The following is a 9,527-nucleotide window of genomic DNA, read 5'->3' as shown; positions in this document are numbered from 1 at the left end:
GTTCTAAAACGATGTTTAGCAAGAATAGCATTTTTAAAGCAGGAAATGAACCCTATTCGGCATATCACACGGCCCACAAATTCAGGAAAAGTTGCTTCCTGTCGCAATATCAAATAAATAATGCAGTCGTATGCATCTTTAGACTCGGAAATGGCGATACGATTATAAAAACTAGTTGGCATTTTTTTCGGTTAACAGACAAAAAGTAAATAAAAATACAAAATTATAGAATTATGTTTATTTCTCGTTTAAAATATTCGTATGGTTGACTTGTTCCCAAACTAATTTTAGTAGGTAATTTCATCCACCTTTCAACATTATCAGGAGAGCAATATTATTTTTTGCAAACACCAGCGTTCAAATGTAATTACGATTTACCTAAATCAATACCATAAGTTAAAAAAACATTTACACAGAAATAGGTACGATAGCTCGTTCGCTGTCTCACAATGAAAATAGGAATTTGAGTTTGAAATGGAATCACGAGGATGATAAATTGGCAAATAACGCCAACAACCACGTCGTCAGGATCACATGGAACGATGCCTAGTGACATCACCGGTTATGGCGAGAGGATTGAATTGCAAAATGTACAAATTCACAAATTTAAATATGATTCGAGAGAGTTCGGTCAATCCATCACTTACGCTGTGAAGTTCGCCATGAGGTTTCTCCGGACGAATTTGAACAGTGATTCTACCAGGTTAGCAGGAGTGGATTGCGGCAAATCTTCCAGCACCTCGAACGAAGCAGTCCCTTCAGTTTATCCATGTCACTGCAGGAAAAAATGGAAATAACGATAATACAACAATGGAACAAAACTTACTCGCACTGCCTCTTCCCACGACGAGCTTTGGAAGTCCTTCGAAGCTTTCAGGGTTCGTCGAGATATCCCTTCATAGTGGTGTTGAAGCACGATTAACGGCTGTTTCTGTTCTTCAAACATTCGACCTTCTTCGATAAACACAAAATTCAAAAGAGTTTCCTAGCATACGTGCAACGTCTCAGTTTATTCTATCTCACGAGCAATCTGATCGCCATCTTTGTGGCAGACGAAACGCAGACCTTGCACAATGTTGACCACTACCTTCTTGCTTTCCCGTTCTTCCTCTTCTAGACACACGTCGACATCATTCGAGAACGTGTTGATACATTCAATGGCGGTGGAACGCCTGACAGTACCACAGGTAACGATTGGTTATGAGTATGACATTCAGTATAAGTTTAGTGCTTACTTCGTGAACACGGTATCCAAATCGCCGGTGGCTTAGCCTTTGATTTCATTCTGCAGATCACTGAAATCGAACAGCCCTTGGAGACAGTCGTTCAGCTTTTGACCGACTGCTCCGCTTGATTGGTAGGCGGTCGCTGCCGGCGACACGCGAGCATTTATCCTTAATGATCTTTTGATGTCTTCCATGTTTGGCAGAGTTATGTTCCGCCAGTTCGGTGGTGAGGATCCTTCGGGGAGCTGTTCCCGAAGTTTGTCGATATCTAGATCTTTCACTCTTTTGGGAAACTGATTGCTGCTAGTGGATGATACTGCAAGGAAGAACTCTTATTAGTCACTAAAGCCTGAAGAATTGTAAATTCTGAGTTCTCCCAAAATGATAATGAGTTGAGGAGCGAACCATGAGTGCCGAATATCAGACTTCATCCAAGTGGCATTATAGGTTTGAATAATTTGGAGAACTTAGAACATCCGGTTTGGACATATCTTCTTCATTGGCATTTCTCATCCCACTGGGACATGCGCATCGCTGCTTAGTGTTAGTTAGCACTTCCACAGTTATTAACTGCGAGGTTTCTAAGCATTGACCATTTCTGCATTAGTAGATCATGAGGCTAACACTAGATACTTTTATGTCCAGGAAGTCGAGATTGTAAACCAAAGTTGCCTAGACTGGCACGGAATGGAACCCTGCCACCCTCAGCATGGTCTTGTTTCGTAGCCGCGCATCTTACTGCACGTTAAGGAGGGATGGATATATCAGATCGATGAATCATGCATATGGATTTTTGAAAGGCCTGTATGTGTTAACGTGGCTTGATATCGAGCAGTTGTTGGAAAGTACACCAATTAGTCTGAACTCCTAATAATTTGAAGAACTCAGAACATCTAGTTTGAACATATCTACATCGTAAATCATGCACATGGGCTCTAAGGGCGTAAGAACGTCATGGAGTTACAATTGGCTGAGGCTGAACGATGATACTTTTATGCAGGAAGTCAGACAATTTCCAATCGGAAATTGCAGACTGGCACCGGGAATCGAACCAGCACCTCAGCATGGTCTTGCTTTGTAGCCGCGCGATCTACTGCACGACTAAGGAGGGCCCATGATATACGAATGCAAAAATGGCTTAGAAACCCTCGCAGTTAATAACTGTGGGTTAATGAAGCTGCGAGGCGAGCAATGTCCCAGTGGGGGTTGAATGCCAATGAAGAAGAAGAAGAAAAGATCGTAAATGATGCACATGGCCTCTAAAGACCGTAGAGCACCATGGTTGTTATCCAGTTTCGCGAGCGACGGCGCTACAGATGGGTTAGTCTCTGATTTGACGTTGTGTTGACCGGCACCTGACTGTTCCGACTTTCTGACCAATGTGGCATATAAGAAGGTGCTTATGAAGGATGTCTGGTCTTCTTCTCACATTGATCAGCTTAACGGAAGTGCAGCGATCTACAAATCAACAGAACTAATCTCAACTTACCACTACCGCTCGCGGAAAAGCTGATTGTTTCCCATACAAGCGCAATTGACATGAGTAGACCAAGGCTCTGAAATCAGAATGGTTTGGAGAAACTAGAACATCTGTAGAAATATTGTCTGCATTCATGATTCTTCATCTCTGAAATAGTATTAGTTACGTTTCTGAGAAAAAACAATAAAATCGTTCATGCCAATCGTCAATCGTGTCATTTCCGCAACTTTCAAAGGACCTAAGTAACATTTTTCATGAATTAACTTTGAATAGCGCAATCAATAGAACAACATGAAGCTATTGATGGCTGTATTCAAATTCATCTAACGAAAAGTCTAGCCATGAAAGTATAAGCGAGAATCTCGTCAATATAAAAGTGGCCCTCAATCCTTCCTCACGATTACAAAATGTAGGAGTAGCCTATCAACAATCAGAGGTCAGTTTCGGAAAATTTATGAGCTGGCGATTATTTTGGGTAGAGAGAGGGGCAAAGTTGCGCGTGGGTAAGAGTACGTTTCGATTTTTTGAAGATAATAAAAAATAAACTACAGCACTGCATCAGTTTGACAGGTATTCTGGCCAACTATTATCATGTGTAATTGTAAACGATTTGAATAAACAACAAGGGAGATATGGAGTTAGTTAACTTTTTGGTCATTTTACAAAATATTTGGATTTCCGCAACTAGTATTTCATTACCGCATCGTTCAATCAGGTGAACATTATACCATTCGATAACCTATTGTATATAGTACTTTATGGTAGACACTCAATCCGTTGGTTTCAAGAAGATCAAACCATATTGAATCATTTTTGGACGTGGGGTAAAAGTACCCAGGAACCAGTGGGGCAAGAGTACGCATATGAATCTTTTTTTTCTTATGTCAAATCCGTATCTCCAGCCGAAATCAAGACTCCTTCAAATCGTAAAGATCACAACTAAGTAAGAAAGGACAGAATTTGAAATTATCACAAGTTTTTAGGATAAGTTGAAGTAATTCGTGTTAGAAAGGTATAGCGAACAAAGCATGAAGCGAAATAATGAAATTAGACCTTGTTGTACACTAAAACATAGTACGAAAACACAATTTCATCTAATGATAATGTTCATTTAATCATGAGAAACATTCATAAATTACGCAACGTTTAGCAGGGAGGTTGTGAGATGTGACGATCCATATAATTTTAGAGGATTCATACCAAATAGTGTAAGATAGAGGGGTGAGTGAAATAGTCAAATTTTACGTTACGTGATTTGTGGACTTTCTTTAGAAAATGCCTTTGTATACGCACGCGAAACGTGATATATATTTTTTACCTATGTAGTTTTTTGTATTTATAAAGAACAATGGTTTTTCGTATGAAAGTGCACATTTTAGGACCCCTCCCCTTTAAGAGTTACGTAATCTTTAAACATTCCCTAATATATGCTCATTAAACATCAATTAAATTTATTAACTCTTATTTGTGTTATATATACTAAGCACATGATTGATAAATGGTACTCTTAATCTTATGATGCGATTTCCTTTTACCCCACCGGTGGGGTAAGAGTGTTTTAACTTATCTTGCTATAAGGGTTCTACTAAACGAATCTCAATAATTTCAATATTTTTCCACTGGCTAACATAAAGGAAGAGTATATGAATCATCGACACTGATTTGATATGCAGCTTTACAAGAGCCACATGATCGATTGAAAACTAAGTGCGTACTCTTTTCCACTCTACTCTATAAACATTGAATTTGGCTGAAATGCCTCAAGTCAAATCCGGGTAAATATGACTCAGAACACCGTAAGTGTGAGGTTTTAGCAGTGAAAGGCAAAGATTTCATAGGGCCTCAACTTCAGGGTACGTGTGGGGCAGTGCGCCAGAAACAACTGAAATACTGTTAATCGTCTAAGCAGGCAATTTAACAGAAAACGCAGAAAACAAGTGCTGCGACCATATGCGCGTTTAAAATCAATTACTGACCAGGGATTGAACCCTAAAGAGAATGAAATACAACCTCACTTATCATCTCTGTACACATATACTATATTTAGCAGCTACCGCGAGAGACTTTTTTCGCCAGCTGTCGATAGAACTAATTGGAGTTTATCCCCATGATAAATTTCTTTGAAAGCTCCAATGCAGGGAGCACTAACCGATGATGTATTTCAACTTGTTCTACACAGCTGTGCAGTAACCACACGAAACTACCGAAAACGGCGAGAATCACCATTTTTCTGTGGGGCTCATCCAGATTCTGTTTTTCAGTTGATTCAAAGTATAGATTGCTAATCGTTATCTGTTTGCGTGACTAACATGTAGGTTACTTCCACCTGGCAGCTAAATACCGGGACTATAAGTGTCAAACCGATGTTGGTGATGAATACGCTACATAACATGATGATTATTACATCCAATATTATGGTCAATTGAAGCTTGTTGAAGCTACATTTGGCAAAATAATTTGATTGACTACAGCGCCACTAGCGTTCTAGTACTTATGTTTACCGTTTTTCGCATTGTAACAAGTTTGATAAATTTGTTATCATGGCTTATTATGATTTGGAACAGTTTTGACCTTCTTATTATCGTTGTTCGTTAGCTATTGAGAGCGATTTCTGCAAACCCTGCTACTGGCGCATCTCTCCTGGCGTTTTCTAAAATCTTCTTTTTGGATTTTAGAAATCAAATTTGTTCAGTGGATGACTGTTATTGGGAGCGAGCAGACATCTGTTTTTTAGATTGCGCTGGTGAAAGCTTGCTGAAATGGTGATTTTCGGATAAAGGCATTTTCCCTAACATGGGCGTAGGGTGGCTCAAATTAGTATGGGAAAACTTTTTTTATTTTGATGGTGCCCTCTTATTCGGTTTTATTTGAGCCCTGATGCTCTGGACAATTTCAGCCACGGTCAACGTTTGAAGCTAAACCGTTGGAAGTTTAGGAAAAGTATCCAAAACAGTGAAATGCAGTTGGACGGCACAACTTTACGATGAAGCTGATACTCATTCAGATCTTGAAGAATTTATGCAGAATGCTGCGAAAACGCGAGAAGATTATAGTTTGCCCGTAGTTATTAGCATTTTCAAGGGGTTTGAGCAAATTTGTTTCTTTTTACCTTTGAAAAGAAATAAATTCACCCTCCAACACTCCAGTAAAATGCTCAATATGGTTAATATCTTTGCGTAATAACTCCAATCTTCTCGCGGTTTCCAGCATAAATTTGTATTAATTCTACAAGAACAGAATGAGTATCATGGTTCTTGATCAAATAATGCCAAACTGCAAATCACTGTTTTGGATGTTTCTGCATACATTTTCCAAAAACTTCCAACGAGTTTAGCACCGCCCAAACTTTATCCGATTTGTCCAGAGCATCAGGGTATCAAATAGAACTGAATAAGAAGGCGGTACAAAAAATTGAAAAAGTGTTTTTGAGCCACCCTAATGGGCGTCTTCCCAGTTCCCCATACCGCAATAATTGATCTTATTATCAAGAAATTAGAAATTGATTGCAAATTGTCAAATGTCATTAGTTTAGATTAGTTAATACACCCAGGTATGGATATTAACATATTCCCCATCTAATCGATATCACCGCGCTTTTAATCAAAAGCGCATTTTCGAGTCATGCCATCTAGTATGTACATTAGAGTGATTCAAATTTGACTTTTTGTACCCGATGCTCAAACGATTGCATTTGCCATTTAAACAAACCTCCTAAATTTTAGCTATTTTGGATGTAATTTGATTGTGCACACGTCATTTAAAGTTTGTAAGAAATTACTATGGAAATCGCCATTGATGTAAAAGATCGTTCCGTGAGGTGGCCATGAACTATTTGAATACAATAACGCGTCGACTTCATAGAACACTTCCTAAGCTGAAAGACAGTCGTTGTTGTGATTTTTTTTTTTTTAATCTTTATTTCTGTGTTTTTAATCTACAGATTAAGTTCAACATCACTAGTCGTTGGAAGGATTTGAATTTTGTAAGCAAAGTTGTTAGAAAACAAAAATGCTCATTATTGATATTGATGTTATTCTTTACGTGTTAAATTGAATTTCCCACGATTCAGTGTTTCTTTAATAACTTTTCTGTAAGATCGAATCGTTTTTCAACAAAGATGAGCTGCTTCCTTAAATTTGCTATGTAGCTAATGCTTTCTATACGTTTTGAAGCTTAATAAGCGTTGTGAAACGATTTTCCCAAAGTTAATGTTTTACATCGATTTTATACAAACTTTCATTACGCGTGCTTACTCAAATTACAACCAAATTAGCTAATTTAGGATGATTGCAAATAGTAAATGTAATCGTTAAGCAGAGGCGCGAAAAAGTCAAAATTTGAATCAGTCTAATGTACATTGTACGTACGAGAAGGTAAAATGTTCTCAAAGTTCTATAGAGCAACTAAATGTTTAATCATAATGAAATAGCACTCTTGTTAATTGATTACAACATCAGATAAAGTGAATAATAACACCTAATGCACCCATTCGCGGTTGTTAGGATACCTTTATCACATTTCGATGAGAACTTCCATTCGATGACGAAAACAATGCTCACTCTGAATTACAAATTCGCATCATCCGAACGTTTACTTGCCTTCAACGCTGTTATGGGGACGGTGATTTGCGTAACGAATGACCTTGAATTACTCGATAAAGCCGATTCGATTTGCTACCGTAGTGCTGTACCAATGCCTCCGGTACTCCACGTGAATCGAATTTTGTGGATTAAATTTGTCCAGCGTTGACGTGACGTAGCAGTCGTTTTGCACTTGCTCCTTTTGTTCGTTTATGCCTTATCTTGCGACAGGAATCAAACTTGATAACAGCAATTGCTAAGAATCAACTGGGAACGGTAGAAATCAAATCGACTCGGAGGTTGATGTTCTGATGAAATTTTAGGCCAACGTTAATCGTCAGCAAGTCATTAACTTCGTAAATTTTGACTGTGATAAAGTGACATTATCAACTATAGGAGGTCAATCATCTCGGTAATATATACTTTTCTTACATGCAGATAGCCAATCTAGAATGGTATGGAATGCACAAAATATATAAACAATAATTGTTATGATGACCATATTCACCAATAGGAATGACTATCAATAGTCCAGCGGAGATCTGATTTCGTATCCGCTGCATCTTGATGATTCTTATTGAATTATGTAAATACTTTCGGAAGAACTGCTCCGGCGAGTGACCCGAAACCCTTCACGCCTAAACTGGGACTAATATAGTCACCTCCACAATGCTATGCATACATGGGCAGCTTGTTATCAATCACACTCGGCTCGTTACTCCATCGGGCGGTCTTTGTCTCAATCGAAGCACCTGAAAGTACAGATTCGACGGAATTGATAATGAATTTGTTTACCAAGACTAACCTGTAAGTAAAGCTGTGCGAAGTAGAATATTTTACAAAAGTAATTAGATTTTTTCATTTTCATTTCAGGAAATTATAGGGAAACTGGAAAGCAGTGATCCTCGAGGGACAGCTGATCCCTCCCTGATATCTCGAAAACTAATTAATCGTCATACAACGATATTGTAAAGATCTGTTAGAAAGATGATTGAATTAACGAGTAACATTTGATATTAGTTACTAAGTTCGCAAAACTCAAATCAATAAACTGGAGTTTTACATTACAATGCCATTTAAATCCATTTCTTTTTAAATTTATACAAGTTTGATTCCAATTTACGCTAATTATTATACTTTAAATATATGCATGAAAAATAATTTAAAAATACACATAACAATATTTGCAACAATAATGCACAATATTCTAATATAAATGTAGTAGAACGGCGTGGAGCTATGCAATATGCCGTTCATTACATAACTCGAAACTCTGGTTCACTTTTTTGTATTATTAAATTATACTGAAGATTGCGTCATTCATAGCCACGCTCTAGTACCATTATTTCGGTGACCATGCATAATCTTGAACAAGATTCAATACCGCCCTGGACAGTAAACAGCTCACAATGCTGACGAATAAATAAACAAAGATGTTGATACTAGTTTTGGAGTATAGTAGAGTGCATTCTAGCCGACACTGCGCGCGCCTCGTAAGGGCTAGCTATACAATTCCTGTGAACGAGCTACACGCGAGTCAATTAATTTAATATGGGTGAAGAACCACTGACACTGCACCTGAACAATTTGTCCAGCAAAGTCAATCGATACGTTATCATTCTTTCAACGGTTGACCGAATTGAACTCTAGACGGCTAATTTGTATGCGAAATTATTCGACGTGTTTTATGCATCTTCAAAATACCGACACAATAGTCACCACAATAAAGAAGAACCATGTGTAGCATAGAATTCAAACAAACAGAAAATATTCAGCCACTCATCACATGCAATGCCGGTGATGTATGCGTACGAAATTCACAGATAAACAAAAAAATCACAATAAAGGTGTTATGACTAGGCGACCCTGAAGCAGCCAACCACTTACAATGTTGGGTACTTTTGCGATTATTCATCGGATTTTGATTTTATCTCTGACGATTTTAAACATGGTTTTCTAATCACTCACTGTTGATCGATGATCTGATTAACCTCTGAAACCTATTTTTCCACAACTTTGACTTATATCAGTTATATCACAATTCATCTGAGGAAGCGAATCGAAAGCACACAGGAAGAGAATGAGATGTAGGAATTAAGAAAATCAAGCCGATCTATCAACGGTGCGAACACGCCGTAAAACAGAACCAAACACGGCGAGTGCTGAATGCGGACTGCAATGATCCGGGAGCGTTTATTGCTTATACGCTTGCCGGTGGAATATCTGCGTGTAGTGACGTAG

General features: G+C 38.2%; 1 pseudogene; it reads right to left on the bottom strand.

Annotated features, from left to right (window-relative positions):
- Nucleotides 1-643: 643 nt before the first annotated feature.
- Nucleotides 644-7,849, bottom strand: LOC134204307 (27 kDa hemolymph protein-like; annotated as a pseudogene).
- Nucleotides 7,850-9,527: the final 1,678 nt, after the last annotated feature.

The sequence above is a fragment of the Armigeres subalbatus genome, unplaced genomic scaffold, assembly GCF_024139115.2.
Source record: "Armigeres subalbatus isolate Guangzhou_Male unplaced genomic scaffold, GZ_Asu_2 Contig515, whole genome shotgun sequence".
Taxonomy (NCBI): Eukaryota; Metazoa; Arthropoda; class Insecta; order Diptera; family Culicidae; genus Armigeres; species Armigeres subalbatus.
The sequence above is the reverse complement of the archived record's forward strand: the minus strand, read 5'-3'. Positions and strand labels throughout refer to the sequence as shown.